Raw genomic sequence first — 12,427 nt, 5'->3', positions numbered from 1 at the left:
GTGCTACAGGAACTTCCCAGATGGCTGCAATGGTTTGGGTTGGGGCAGGCCTAAGCCAGGAACCAGGAGCTTGTGGGTCTCCCGTACAGGTGCAGGGTCCTAAGACCTTGGGCCATCCTTGACTGCTTTCCCAGGCCACAAGCAGGGAGCTGGATGGGAAGTGGAGCAGTGGGCACATGAATCTTTGCCCACTTTCCTGTGCACATTAGCATGCAGATGGATCAGAAATGGTGCAACTGCGACTCAGAGCAGGCCCATATGGGATGTAGTGTACAGGAGTTAGCTTAGTTGCTGTGCCATTGTGCCGAACTGAATGTGTTTTTTTTTTTTAAACTAGAGATTCTTGGAGGTCCCAAACTAAAGTGTTTTCTCAGGTCGGATTCTTAACCAGTGTTTATGTAGGGATCTCAAGTAAGGAAGCAAGGAGATTGTTTTGACTCCATTCTCTCCCCCCATTTTTCTTTCTAAATTTCAGTTGATCTTCTTCTATCCCCTGGGATATAATCAGAATTTCAGAACTGAACATATTTTAAGTATTCAAATCTAAAAATCCTTACCAATATGTAAGACTTTTAAAGTTGTTAAGAATTTTGCTATGGGGCCTGGTGCAATAGCCTCATAGCTGAAGTTCTTGCCTTGCATGCGCTGGAATCCCATATGGGTGCCAGTTAGTGCCCCATAGCCCGCTTCCCTTCCAGCTCCCTGCTTGTGGCCTGGGAAAGCAGTCGAGGATGGCCCAAGGTCTTAGGACCCTGCACCTGTATGGGAGACCCTGAAGAGACTCCTGGCTCCTGGCTTCAGATGGGTGCAGCTCCAGCTGTTGCCGCTGCTTGGGGAGTGAATCGTTGGATGGAAGATCTTCCTCTCTGTCTCCTCCTCTGTATATCTGACGTTCCAATAAAAATAAATAAATATTAAAAAAATTTTTTTTTGTTAGACCCATAAATTTGAGTTTAGGGTTCTAGGTTGCAAGTGTAGTTAATTTTTGTGTTTTATTTTGGTTGTATTCTAGTTGAAAAAGTCTGTCGTGTAGATTAGTGGTGCAGGTTTTTTATGCTTGGATCCTGGTGATGTAGACACTTGGTAATCTCGGGATTGTCTTAGTCCAGTTGAGGTGGCATGAGGATCGTCATGCTCTCCTGCACAAGATGCCAGGGTTAGAGCAGACGGGTCGTGGCGACATCTGGGTTACAAACTTTAGAACATACTACTCCTTTTTTGGAAGGTGTTTTTATTTGCAAATCAGTTACAGGGAGACGGAGAGACAGATGTTTCCTTGTGTGGGTTCATTGCCCAGGGATGGAAGAGGCCAAAGCCAGGAGCCAGGAGCTGCATCCGGGCCTCCCACAGGGGTGCTCAGGTCCCGAACACTTGCACCATCTGCTGCTTTCCCGGTGTAACAGCAGGGAGCTGGGTTGCAAGTGGGGCAGCCACTGCTGAACTGGTACCTCTGTGCACGGTATGCCATATCACCAGCTCCTGTATTGAATTTTTTCCCCCTAATACTCTTAGTAGATTTGAAGATTAGATTTGGTTTTGTAAGTTTGTAAATTGGCCTAGATGTTTAAAAAATTTTTACCATTAAGTGTTTATGATTCTGATTTTTAAGGCTAATGTTAAAATTGTAATGTTTATTTTATTTATTTTTTAAAGATTTATTTTATTTTATTACAAAGTCGGATATACAGAGAGGAGGAGAGACAGAGAGGAAGATCTTCCGTCCAATGATTCACTCCCCAAGTGAACCGCAATGGGCCGGTGCGTGCCGATCCGATGCCGGGAACCAGAAACCTCTTCCGGGTCTCCCATGCAGGTGCAGTGTCCCAATGCATTGGGCCGTCCTCAACTGCTTTCCCAGGCCACAAGCAGGGAGCTGGATGGGAAGTGGAGCTGCTGGGACATGAACCAGCGCCTGTATGGGATCCTGGTTCATGCAAGACAAGGACCTTAGCCACTAGGCTAGCACACAAAATTATAATGTTTTGAAAACAAAAATTTAGTAGAAATAGAATTTTTACAACTTCTTCGAAAAGTTGGAAAAGATCCGTTGTTACTCTTGCAGTATACTTTACGTTAAAGATTTGTTTTTATTTGAAATGCAGATTTTTCTTACAGAAAGAGCAGGAGAGACACAAATGCAGTATCCTGAACACTATCTCAGGGTCCATATGGGCTGAGGAGTAGCCTGGTACACCACTGTGCTGGCCCTGGTACACCACTGTGCTGGGCCCTGGTACACCACTGTGCTGGCCCCTAAGCTTGTTTCTTTTTCAAGATTTATTTGTGTGAGATACGGGGAGGGAGAGGAGAAAGGTTCTGTCTATTGTTCAGTTCTCCAAGATGGCTGCAGTGGGCCATGTTGGGCCAGGAAGCTCTTCTCTCGCATGGGTGGCTGAGGCCACGTACTGGGGCCATCTTGTGCTTTTCCCAGGCGGTTAGTATCAGGGAGAGGTGCAGCAGCTGGGACACAAGCTGGCATCCCTGTGGGAGGCTGGCAGCACAGCTGCTGTGCCACAGCCCCGTCAACTTCCCTGTAGGCACACATTTAGACTAGCCATTGTAAATAGAATTACAGACACAGTTGTTGATAATGTTTTGGATACAAGAGCACTGTAGTATCTAGGTCATAGTCACCCAGATAACACCTTGTCTGGATTTAACACTGGAAATAATATCAAGCTAAAATTTTGAATTTTGTTATTAAACAAAAGCACCCTTTTTTCTCATAATGTTGAAATTATTCTATATTCATCCTATTTAAACAGTCACGTGGTTAGGTAGGGAGTAATAATGATTACAGTGTGGAGCTCTGCACCGCCCAGAATGAGTCAATGTGGAAGTCAAAGCACTTCTAGAGGCCATTTATTCAACAGTTTTGACAGCCACTAGATTTACTTTCAGTTGGTCAGAAAGGATATGTTTTGTTTGTAGTGGGCTGATCATTTTTTGTCTTGTAGGTTGGAAGAGCATTTTATTGAGGCTTTTGATGCTGTATCCAGAACCCTAATTGGGAAATTGGGAAATTATTGGTTACGCTCAGTAATTATAAGATTAATGAGTTGTGATTCCAGATCTCTAGAACTAAGTAAAAGTTTGAGTGAAGTTTTAGGTTAAATGAAATTTTTATTTTATCTTTTTTCCTTTCCTTTTAGTTATTCTGAGTTATTTTCATTGTTTCTGACCCTAACCTGGTAAAGATTGAGGACCCCTAAACTGAAAATTTGAAATCCAAATGAAAAATGTTTTTTTTTTTAAAGATTTATTTATTTTTATTGGAAAGGCAGACGTACAGAGAGGAGGGACGAAGCGGAAGGTCTTCCGTTTGATGCTCACTCCCCAAGTGGCCGCAATGGATGGAGCTGAGCCAATCCGAAACTGGGAGCCTCTTCCAGGTCTCCCACGCGGGTGCAGGGTCCCAAGGCATTGGGCCCGTCCTCAACTGCTTTCCCAGGTCACAAGCAGGGAGCTGGATGGGAAGCGGGGCTGCCGGGATTAGAACTGGCGCCCACATGGAATCCCGGGGCTTTCAAGGGGTCTCTTAACCGCTATGCTATTGCGCTGGATCCAGGAAACTGTTTTTTTTTTTTTTTTTTTTTTGTATTAATCATGTTTTTATTTTTTTATTTTTTTTTTAAATAAAGCAAGCATTTATTAAACTATAATAAAAACATTCAATCAAATTACAAAACCCGAGCAAGAAAAACAAACGGCACATGCTTAACTGTAGTTGACATTCAAATAAAATTTACATTCCCAAAATATTATACAGTAATTAGAAAATACCAGCCAAAGTGTTGTTAGGATACTTTTATGTGCGATCTCAACAAATTTGAACAGAAGCAAATTTTAGCAAAGGTAAATTTTACAGTGAAACATAGCAGTAGATTAAGGATCTTAACATGTTTATTTTACTGCTATTTGACACTATGATAGAAAAATAAGAGGATTTACTTGAGATTTTTAATAAATATCTCATGGGCTGTTGAGTGCCTTACTGGTGAAAAGATTTAACTGGCTAATCTCATCAATCCATTTTGTACATTTAGTAGGCATCATCTCTGCCCTACCTAACTCTTCATGCAATTCACAGCACACAAATTGTTATCATATTAAATACATAATCAACTCGGACTTCTCAACAACAAGGAAATTAGTAAACCATCAAATGGACTGCTTACCATACACTTTCCTCATAACTAAATAACACACAAAAAAATCAAAATAATATTTGTCATCACTCTAAACTATTGCCAGCAACTGACGAAAACTGCCAATTTGCCATATTTATGGCAAATAAAAACCGTTTATTTGAAGTGTAGAGTGATGGAGAACTAGAGAAAAGAAAGGTTCTACCTGCTGGTTTATCCCCCGTATGGCCAGGACTATGTCAGGCCAAAGCTGCAGTCCTGAACTCCATCCGTGCCTGATAAATATGTGGTGGGTAAGGGTCCACCATGAGATAACAAAATGTAAAGTTTAGAATAATCAAAACATGTATTTATTTATTTGTATTTGAAAGTCAGATTTCTATAGAGAGAAACAGAGACTGTGAGGTCTTGGATCTGCCTGTTCACTCCCCAGGTGACCACAGTGGCCAAGCTGAGCTGTTCCAAAACTGGGAGCCAGGAGCCTCTTGGTGGCCTCCCACGGGTGCAGGGCCAATGACTGGAGCCGTCCGCTGTGAGCTGAGCACTGGATTGGGAGTGCAGGAGCCAGCCAACTTACACACTTGCCTTAGAAGGGACGCATGAGGCACACCACAACACCGGCCTCAGCAACAATACATTTATTGTAACAGTTTCATTTGAATATAATTTACGTGTACAAGACACTTACTTTGGATACAAGACAAAGACTAAACTAATATGGAAACAAAGTATTTGAGATGATATTCAAACTTGTAAAACAAAAGCTAGTTCTTACATTTTTCCATTGTTTTGTATTTTACTTGTGTACGGTTACCATCATCAGTTGATATTTGATAGTTTGATATTCTTTAATCCCTTCTCTATTCATGTCTTGTGAAAGTGTTCAGCTGATTGAGTTGTAATGGTTAGTTCATTAGACTCACTTGTGTTTGACAGGAGGCAGTATGGCAAAATGAAAGGGGTGTGGATTCTAGCTACAAACTTTGGGCCTGCCACTAGCAGCTGTATGCTGTAGGACCCCGGCTTGATGAAATAACTCATTCGCTTGCAACATGGGATAGTATATTTAAGCACTGTTACGTTGTTCAGGGTAGTTGTCATTAAAGTGATTTTAAACGTGATGTGAGCGGTGTAGATATGATCCGGTTGGATATAATGGAATTCAAAGAAAAAAAGTAGAATTCAAAGCATTGAAGGATTGAATAAAAGGAATAACTGGATTAACACTTACTGAATAAGTGTTTTACTTCAAACTTATTTGAAAGAAAAAAATATTTATATTTTTAAAAGGTTTATGTATTTATGGATCCGACATGATGGCTCAGTGCGTTGGCCGGGATCCCATATGGGCGCCGGTTCATATCCAGCTGTTCCACTTCCCATCCAGCTCCCTGCTTGTGGCCTGGGAAGGCAGTTGAGGACGGCCCAATGCCTTGGAATCCTGCACCCGCATGGGAGACCGGGAAGAAGCTCCTTGGTTCGGGTTGGCTCAGCCGCAGCCTTTGCGGCCCCTTTCTCTGTCTCTTCTGTAAATCTTCCTTTCCAATGGAAGTAAATAAATCTTGGGAAGAAGAAAAAGGCATATGTATGTATTTAAAAGGTGAAGTTGAGAGAGGAGGCCAGACGGACCTTGCACCTACTAGGCTCATTCCCCAAATGGCTGCAGCAGTTGGAGCTGGGCCAGTCTGAAACCAGGATCCAGGAGCTTTTTCTGCATTTTCCACATGGGTATAGTAGGCCAAGTCCTTGGGACGTTAGCAGGGAGCTGGATGGAAGTGGAGAAGCCAAACATCTAACTGGCGCCCACATGGGATGCTGACACGGCTGGCAGAGGCTTTACTTGTAATACCACAGCACTGGTCCTGAAAGAACTAAAAAATATTCACTAGATAATTAAAAGCTGCAAATAATAGTGTAGTCTGTTTACTTTTGAAATTTGTCTATTAAGCCAGAAAGCATTTTCTCTGGTTCGCTTTATTCCCTGTGATTTTTGAAAGCATTAAGCCAAATGTGAGGAACATATCTAAGGAACAATTGGTGTTAAACATTGTCATAGACTTTTAGTTATTAACCAGATTGATCTATATTTGACAATAATGTGAATTAGAGAAATAGATTCTTGATACCTGAATTCTAGCGTTTTTGAATCTGTGGTTTCGTTTATTGATACGGTGTTATTGTTTCTTTAGGTTAGATGAGGTCTAATCATGGAGCATTTGAAGTCATATAAAGAAGGTAACTTTTTTAGCCCTCTATTCCATCATGTTTAAATGTTGGGAAAATTTGTGATCAAAACCGTAAATATTTGGATACAAGTCATGTGAATAAATGGATGTTTTGATGATTTGCTTCCAAATTAATATATGTAGTAGAAGTTCATTGTGTTGTATTTTTTTAAAAAATTATTTATTTCAAAGGCAGAGTTATATGGAAAAGGGGATTAGGGGAGGAAGAGAAATATCTTCCATCTGTTGGCTTGCTGCCCAAATGACCACAGTGGCCAAAGTTGGGCCAGGCTGACACCAGGAGCCTGAGAGTCCATTCAGGTCTCCCATGTGGGTGGCAGAGGTTCAGGAATGTGGACCATCTTCTGCTAACCTGTTTCTCTTCTGAGGGATGCGGGATGGGGTTACAGCCTGTGGTTTAACATGTTATGCATACAGTGCTAGCCCTGTGTTGTCGTTTCTTTTCTTTTTTTTTTTTAAAGATTTATTTGTACAGCCTGGTGTGGTATCCCAGCGGCTAAAGTCCTTGCCTTGACTGTGCTGGCATCCCATATGGGCACCAGTTCTAATCCCAGCAGCTCCACTTCCCATCCAGCTCCCTGCTTGTGGCCTGGGAAAGCAGTCGAGGACAGCCCAAAGCCTTGGGACCTTGCACCTGCGTGGGAGACCCGGAAGAGGTTCCGGACTCCCGGCTTCATATTGGCTCAGCTCCAGCCGTTGTGGTCACTTGGGGAATGAATCATCGGATGAAAGATCTTCCTCTCTGTCCCTCCTCCTCTGTGTATCTGACTTTGCAATAAAAATAAATCTTAAAAAAAAAGTTTCTTTTTACTGGAAAGGCTGGTTTGCGGAGGAAAGGAGAGACCCAGATCATTTATCTGCAGCTTCGCTCTTCAAATGACCACAGCAGCTTGAACTCATCCTTGCAGCTGGATCCTCCTTGGTGCTTCTTAAATGGGTGCAGGGTCCCAAGGCTTTGGAGCATCTACTATTTTTCCAGGCCATAGGCAGGGAGCTAGATGGGAAGTGGAGGAGCAGGCACTTGAACTAGCGCTCCTATGGGATCTGGTGCTTGGAAGGGGAGGATTACCAATTGAGTCATCGTGCAGCTCCCCTGTATTGAAGAAAGAAGTGTGGGTTTATTTTTTAGCCCTTTTTTGGTGTTAGTCGTGGGGAGGAGGTTAGGGAATAGAGGGGTAGGATCATAATACTAAATTAATAGCGAAATAGAGATTATGGTACAGATATATTTAGGTCATTTGCTATCTTTTCTTTTTTTTTTTTTTTAAGATTTATTTCTTTTATTACGAAGTCAGATATACAGAGAGGAGGAGAGACAGAGAGGAAGATCTTCCATCCGAAGTTTCACTCCCCAAGTGAGCCGCAACGGGCCGGTGCGCGCCGATCCGAAGCCAGGAACCAGGAACCTCTTCCAGGTCTCCCACGCAGGTGCAGGGTCCCAATGCACTGGGCCGTCCCCGACTGCTTTCCCAGGCCACAAGCAGGGAGCTGGATGGGAAGTGGAGCTGCCGGGATTAGAACCGGCGCCCATATGGGATCCCGGGGCTTTCAAGGCGAGGACTTTAGCCGCTAGGCCACGCCACCTGGCCTTTATTTTCTGTTTTATAATGGGTTAAACAGACTGGTGGTGAAGTGTTTGTGCCTTGGAATACAGGCAAGGAAATACTGAAATGGAATGATTTTAAAACCATCCAGAAAGGAGGCTTGTTCCCTTTGCTTATTAGGGAAAGATATTCAGTATATATGTGCTTACTACGGGTTTGAAGTTTAGGGAATGGTGCGAGGCGGTAAGAATAAGGATCTTTACCATCTTGGGGGATAACAAGTAAACAGAACTACAAATTGGAGAAGTGCTTTCGCGGGACTGTGTATGCTGATGCGAGAACAGACCTAATTTAGATCAGGGACTGTGGGTTAGTAGAGTGTTTGGCGTAGAATAATCTTTGAGACTAAGCTTGATGCTTGTGTAGAATCGTGAGACAGGAAGAAGTTTGAGTTTTCTAAGAACTAGGAGAGGCATCGTATAGCTTACACAAGGTAAGGAAGGAATAGTGCGGAAAGAGCCTGGGTTTCTGGCTGGAATCTCACGTGTGGAGGGAGGGAAAAGCATGTTTTCTTTTTCTAGTGAGACTAGAAAACCAGCTGTGCTAACCAGAGTGGTGTAGTCTGATGTGGTTTTTGTTTTGTGATTTCATTGTTTGGAACAGCTTTAGGTATGCGTGGGGCTGTGTTAGATAATGTCATTAATGCAGTAGGATGCTGATGTGGCTTTCTGGGGGTAGCAGATTGTCAGTGATGGCTCAAGGTGGAGTTTCTAGAGCTGTTTGGGAAATAGGCTGGGATTTGGAGTAGGTGGGCTATTGGTTAAAAAAGGAATAATTTCAGATTACTGGTATGAGTAACGACGTAACTTCACAATGACAAAAATGGAAGGAACAAATTAGAACTAGTTCTAGAGAGTAGAGAATTGGAGTTTTGAAACAAGTGAAATAAATTAAGGCGTTCGTGTATCTAAGGCATTATTTAAACCCATGGGAATAAATGAAAATTACTGGATCATTCCTTGTGCTTAGCTTTGGGTCTTCTGGGAGAGAAGAGATTATACATAGAAAATCTTACGTCCTGGTTGGTCTGAGTGATCAGATAGGCTGATGATATGAAGAAGGGTTTTGTTTAAACTATCATAATTCATGAATAGATTTGTAGTAGTTGATCCCTGTCATCTTCTAAAACCAGAGGAGTAAGACTTCAGATATCTGATAATTAAGGTTTAAAAAAGATTGTGAGGCAACACTGTATATAAAACGAGGGCCTGATTCACGGTCATTGATTCACTGGTCCTTTTCTCTCACTTTGCGGATGTTCTCTCAATCTTGAGGCTTTTCCATGAATATCCTTCTGTATTTCTACTTAAGATATGAGAGAGTGCAGTTATAGATGTCTAGAAACGCTTTTGCTTGGTTAAAGAAATACTTTTTGAGTTGCTCTCCACAGTGTTTTACACCAGTTCAACCTGGGATTCTTATTACATAGGGCATTGTTAAACTTTTTTTTTTTTTTTTTTTAACATTTATTTATTTGAAGTCAGAGCGGTAGGGTGAGGAGGAGACAGAACTACTCTGCAGTGCCTGGGCCAGGCCTGGCCCTCAGGTCTGCGGGGTGTTGGCCAGCACGCTGGTGTTAGGGCTGTGCTGTGTTGCTTCCTGGTGCCATAGCCGGAACCCTGGATGGAGTGGATGGCAGTCACCTCAGGTAGAACCCAGCCTGCTGTGTGACAGGGCCTACCGCTTTTAGACCTCAGATCTTTGTCAGTATTAACAGAAAGTTGATAGCTCTGATGGAGTTTGAAGTTTTGGGAGCAAGAGTGGTGCATTCTGCATTAGGGTGCCTGGGCTGTGTTGTTTCTGCCTCTGCTCCCTGCTCTGGTGCAGACTGTGGCAGCCTGAAAAGCGAATTCCTACCACCCACTATGAAGACTGGTTTGGAGCCCTGGCCTGGGTGGAACATTTGGGGAGGTTAGCCAGCAGATGGGAACACTCACTTTCCCTATTTGTCTCTTGATCTCTTTGTTTTTCTTAGCTGGTTCTTATGTTAAAGAGCCATTTGAATGATTTGAATTTAATTGTTAACTAGTTTATTTTTTATTGTTGTTGGCGTTTGTTATGTTACCTTTTGTAGATACTCTTGCCTGCACCTGTTGGGATAGGAGTTACATATGTTTTGTAGTGTTTTATTGTGGTATTGTGAATGATGTATTTGGCTCCTGTTGATTGGTATATAGTCCCTAAAATCCTTGTGATCTCCAAGTGATAACCTTTTTGTATGCTTAAGTTGATTGCTTCTAATAGCTTTGGGAAAGACCTAGACAAAATTGGAGGACTGGGGCTTTTCAACCCCTTCTCCAAACTGGGAGTGGCTAAGCAGTCAGTGATTTAATGAGCTACACATAGAGAATGAAGCTTCTGTAAAGCCCTGTCACGATGTCGTTTGCAGTGGTCTTCAAAGAGGACGTCAAGTCTGTCCCTCTGACGCGCTGCAGCGTATGTATCTGGTTATTGTGTCAGTAAGTGTCAATGTAAGTGTTTCCCTGAGCTCTGCGAGTGTGAGAGCTCGGAGGTCTGTGCAGACCATGATTTACAGCTAGTCTGTCAGAAACGCAGAACCGTTTGTAGCTTATGTTTGGCATCTGAATTGGGAAGGCCTAGTGTGACTAGGCCTTCTATCTCCGGGTAGACAATGTCAGGGAAATTAATTAGAGGACACTGAGCTGGTGCCTGCTGCGCCGTGGATTGATTGTGTGGTATTGCCTCCATAGAGTTGTCTTCAGTTCCTCTTTAAAACAATTCTGGTGTAATATAAATAACTTAAAATTTATTATTTGTTAAAGATTTATTTTTTTAAATACAAAGAAAGGAGGAAAGACGAACCCTTAGGTCCTCTGGCTTATTCCCCAAATGAGTAAAAGTGGCCAGAGCTGGGCCAGTCCGAGACTAGGAGTTTTCCATCTGCTGGTTCACTCCCCAAGTGGCCACAACAACCAGTTCTGAGCCGATCCAAAGCCAGGAGCTTTTTCTGGGTCCCCCATGATGGGGCAGGGTCCCAAGGCTTTGGGTCATGCTCAACTGCTTTCCCAGGCTGCAAGCAGAGAGCTGGCCCATGAACCTGTGCCCACATGGGATCCTGATGCAGGCAAGGTGATGACTTTAGCCACTAGGCTGCTGTGGCAGGCACTACCAGGTCTTTTGCATGGGGCAGAGTCCCAAGAGCTGGGTCATTCACTGCTTTCCAGGTGCATTAATGTGCAACAGGATTGGAAGTGGAGCATCTAAGGTTTGAACTAGCTCCGATATGGGATGCTGGAATTAGAGGTGGAAGGTTCAGGTATTATGGCCACAATGCTGGCCTCCAAATTTACCATTTAGATTTTTTTTTAAAGATGTATTTATTTTTATTACAAAGTCAGATATGCAGAGAGGAGGAGAGACAGAGAGGAAGATCTTCCCTCAATGATTCACTCCCCAAGTGAGCCGCAACGGCCGGTGCTATGCCGATCTGAAGCAGGGAACCAGGAACCTCTTCTGGGTCTCCCACGCGGGTGCAAGGTCCCAAAGCATTGGGCCATCCTCGATTGCTTTCCCAGGCCACAAGCAGGGAGCTGGCTGGGAAGTGGAGCTGCTGGGATTAGAACTGGCGCCCATATGGGATCCCGGGGTGTTCAAGGCGAGGACTTTAGCCGCTAGGCCACGCCGCCGGGCCTGAAAGACCCATTTTTACTGAGAGATCTTCCATCTGCTGGTTCACTGCCTGAGTAGCTGCCGTGACCAGAGCTGAGCCAGTCTAAATGCAGGGACCCAAGGGCTTGAGCCCTCCTCTGCTGCCTTCCTAGACCACAAGCAGGGAGCTAATCGGGAAGTAGAGCAGCCAGGACATGAACTGCTGCTCATGGGACGCTGGCGCTGCTGGCGGGGAATTAGCTTGTTATACCACCGTGCCACTCCACTTTACTATTTGTAACGTTTTGCAAATATCACCAGTATGTTTCCCATTTTATCATAGTAAAAGGAGTCTCTTTCAAAGATTAAACAATCCCCATCTCTCAGCAACTCATTTTGTGGTAACCTGTTTCCTTTTTCTCTTTGTGTATTTGCCTATTACAAGAGGAATCACACGTATTTGTCATTTTGTGGCTGGCTTATTTCACTTAGCACTGTGTTTGCAGAAGTGATCTGTGTTGCACTTGTAAACATCTCCTTTTTGATGTTTGTCGGGAAAGCACGCTAACATTGTTTGCGTATGGCAACATTTTGTTCATGTTCGTTTGTGGATGGATAGCTAGTTTCTCTCGGCCTTCTGGCCCTTGTGAATGATGCTGTTGTGATCTGTGCTGTACAGGTACTCATTGAGGTCCTTTCTTTCAGCACTTCGGGGTCTATAGCTGTAATGTATGACTGTTTTCAACACAGAGAGACGGAGGCCTTACCTGGTGGTTAATTTGTCAGATGTCCCCAATGGCTGGGACTAACCCAGACCAAA

At 43.5% G+C, this 12,427-nt stretch overlaps 1 protein-coding gene across 2 annotated transcripts in view; it reads left to right on the top strand.

Moving 5' to 3' along the window:
- The window catches only part of LOC131481599 (zinc finger MYM-type protein 2-like), a 36,220-nt gene that overhangs the window by 4,341 nt on the left and 19,452 nt on the right, over positions 1 to 12,427 (top strand). For both annotated transcript variants that reach the window (XM_058670993.1, XM_058670992.1), the window contains exon 3: positions 6,338 to 6,383. The gene's annotated coding sequence lies outside the window, so the exon portion shown is untranslated. The remainder of the gene's footprint in view (positions 1 to 6,337; positions 6,384 to 12,427) is intronic.

Source organism: Ochotona princeps, chromosome 12, assembly GCF_030435755.1.
Source record: "Ochotona princeps isolate mOchPri1 chromosome 12, mOchPri1.hap1, whole genome shotgun sequence".
NCBI lineage: Eukaryota > Metazoa > Chordata > Mammalia > Lagomorpha > Ochotonidae > Ochotona > Ochotona princeps.
Note: the sequence above shows the minus strand (reverse complement) of the source record. Positions and strands in the feature narration are given on the sequence as shown.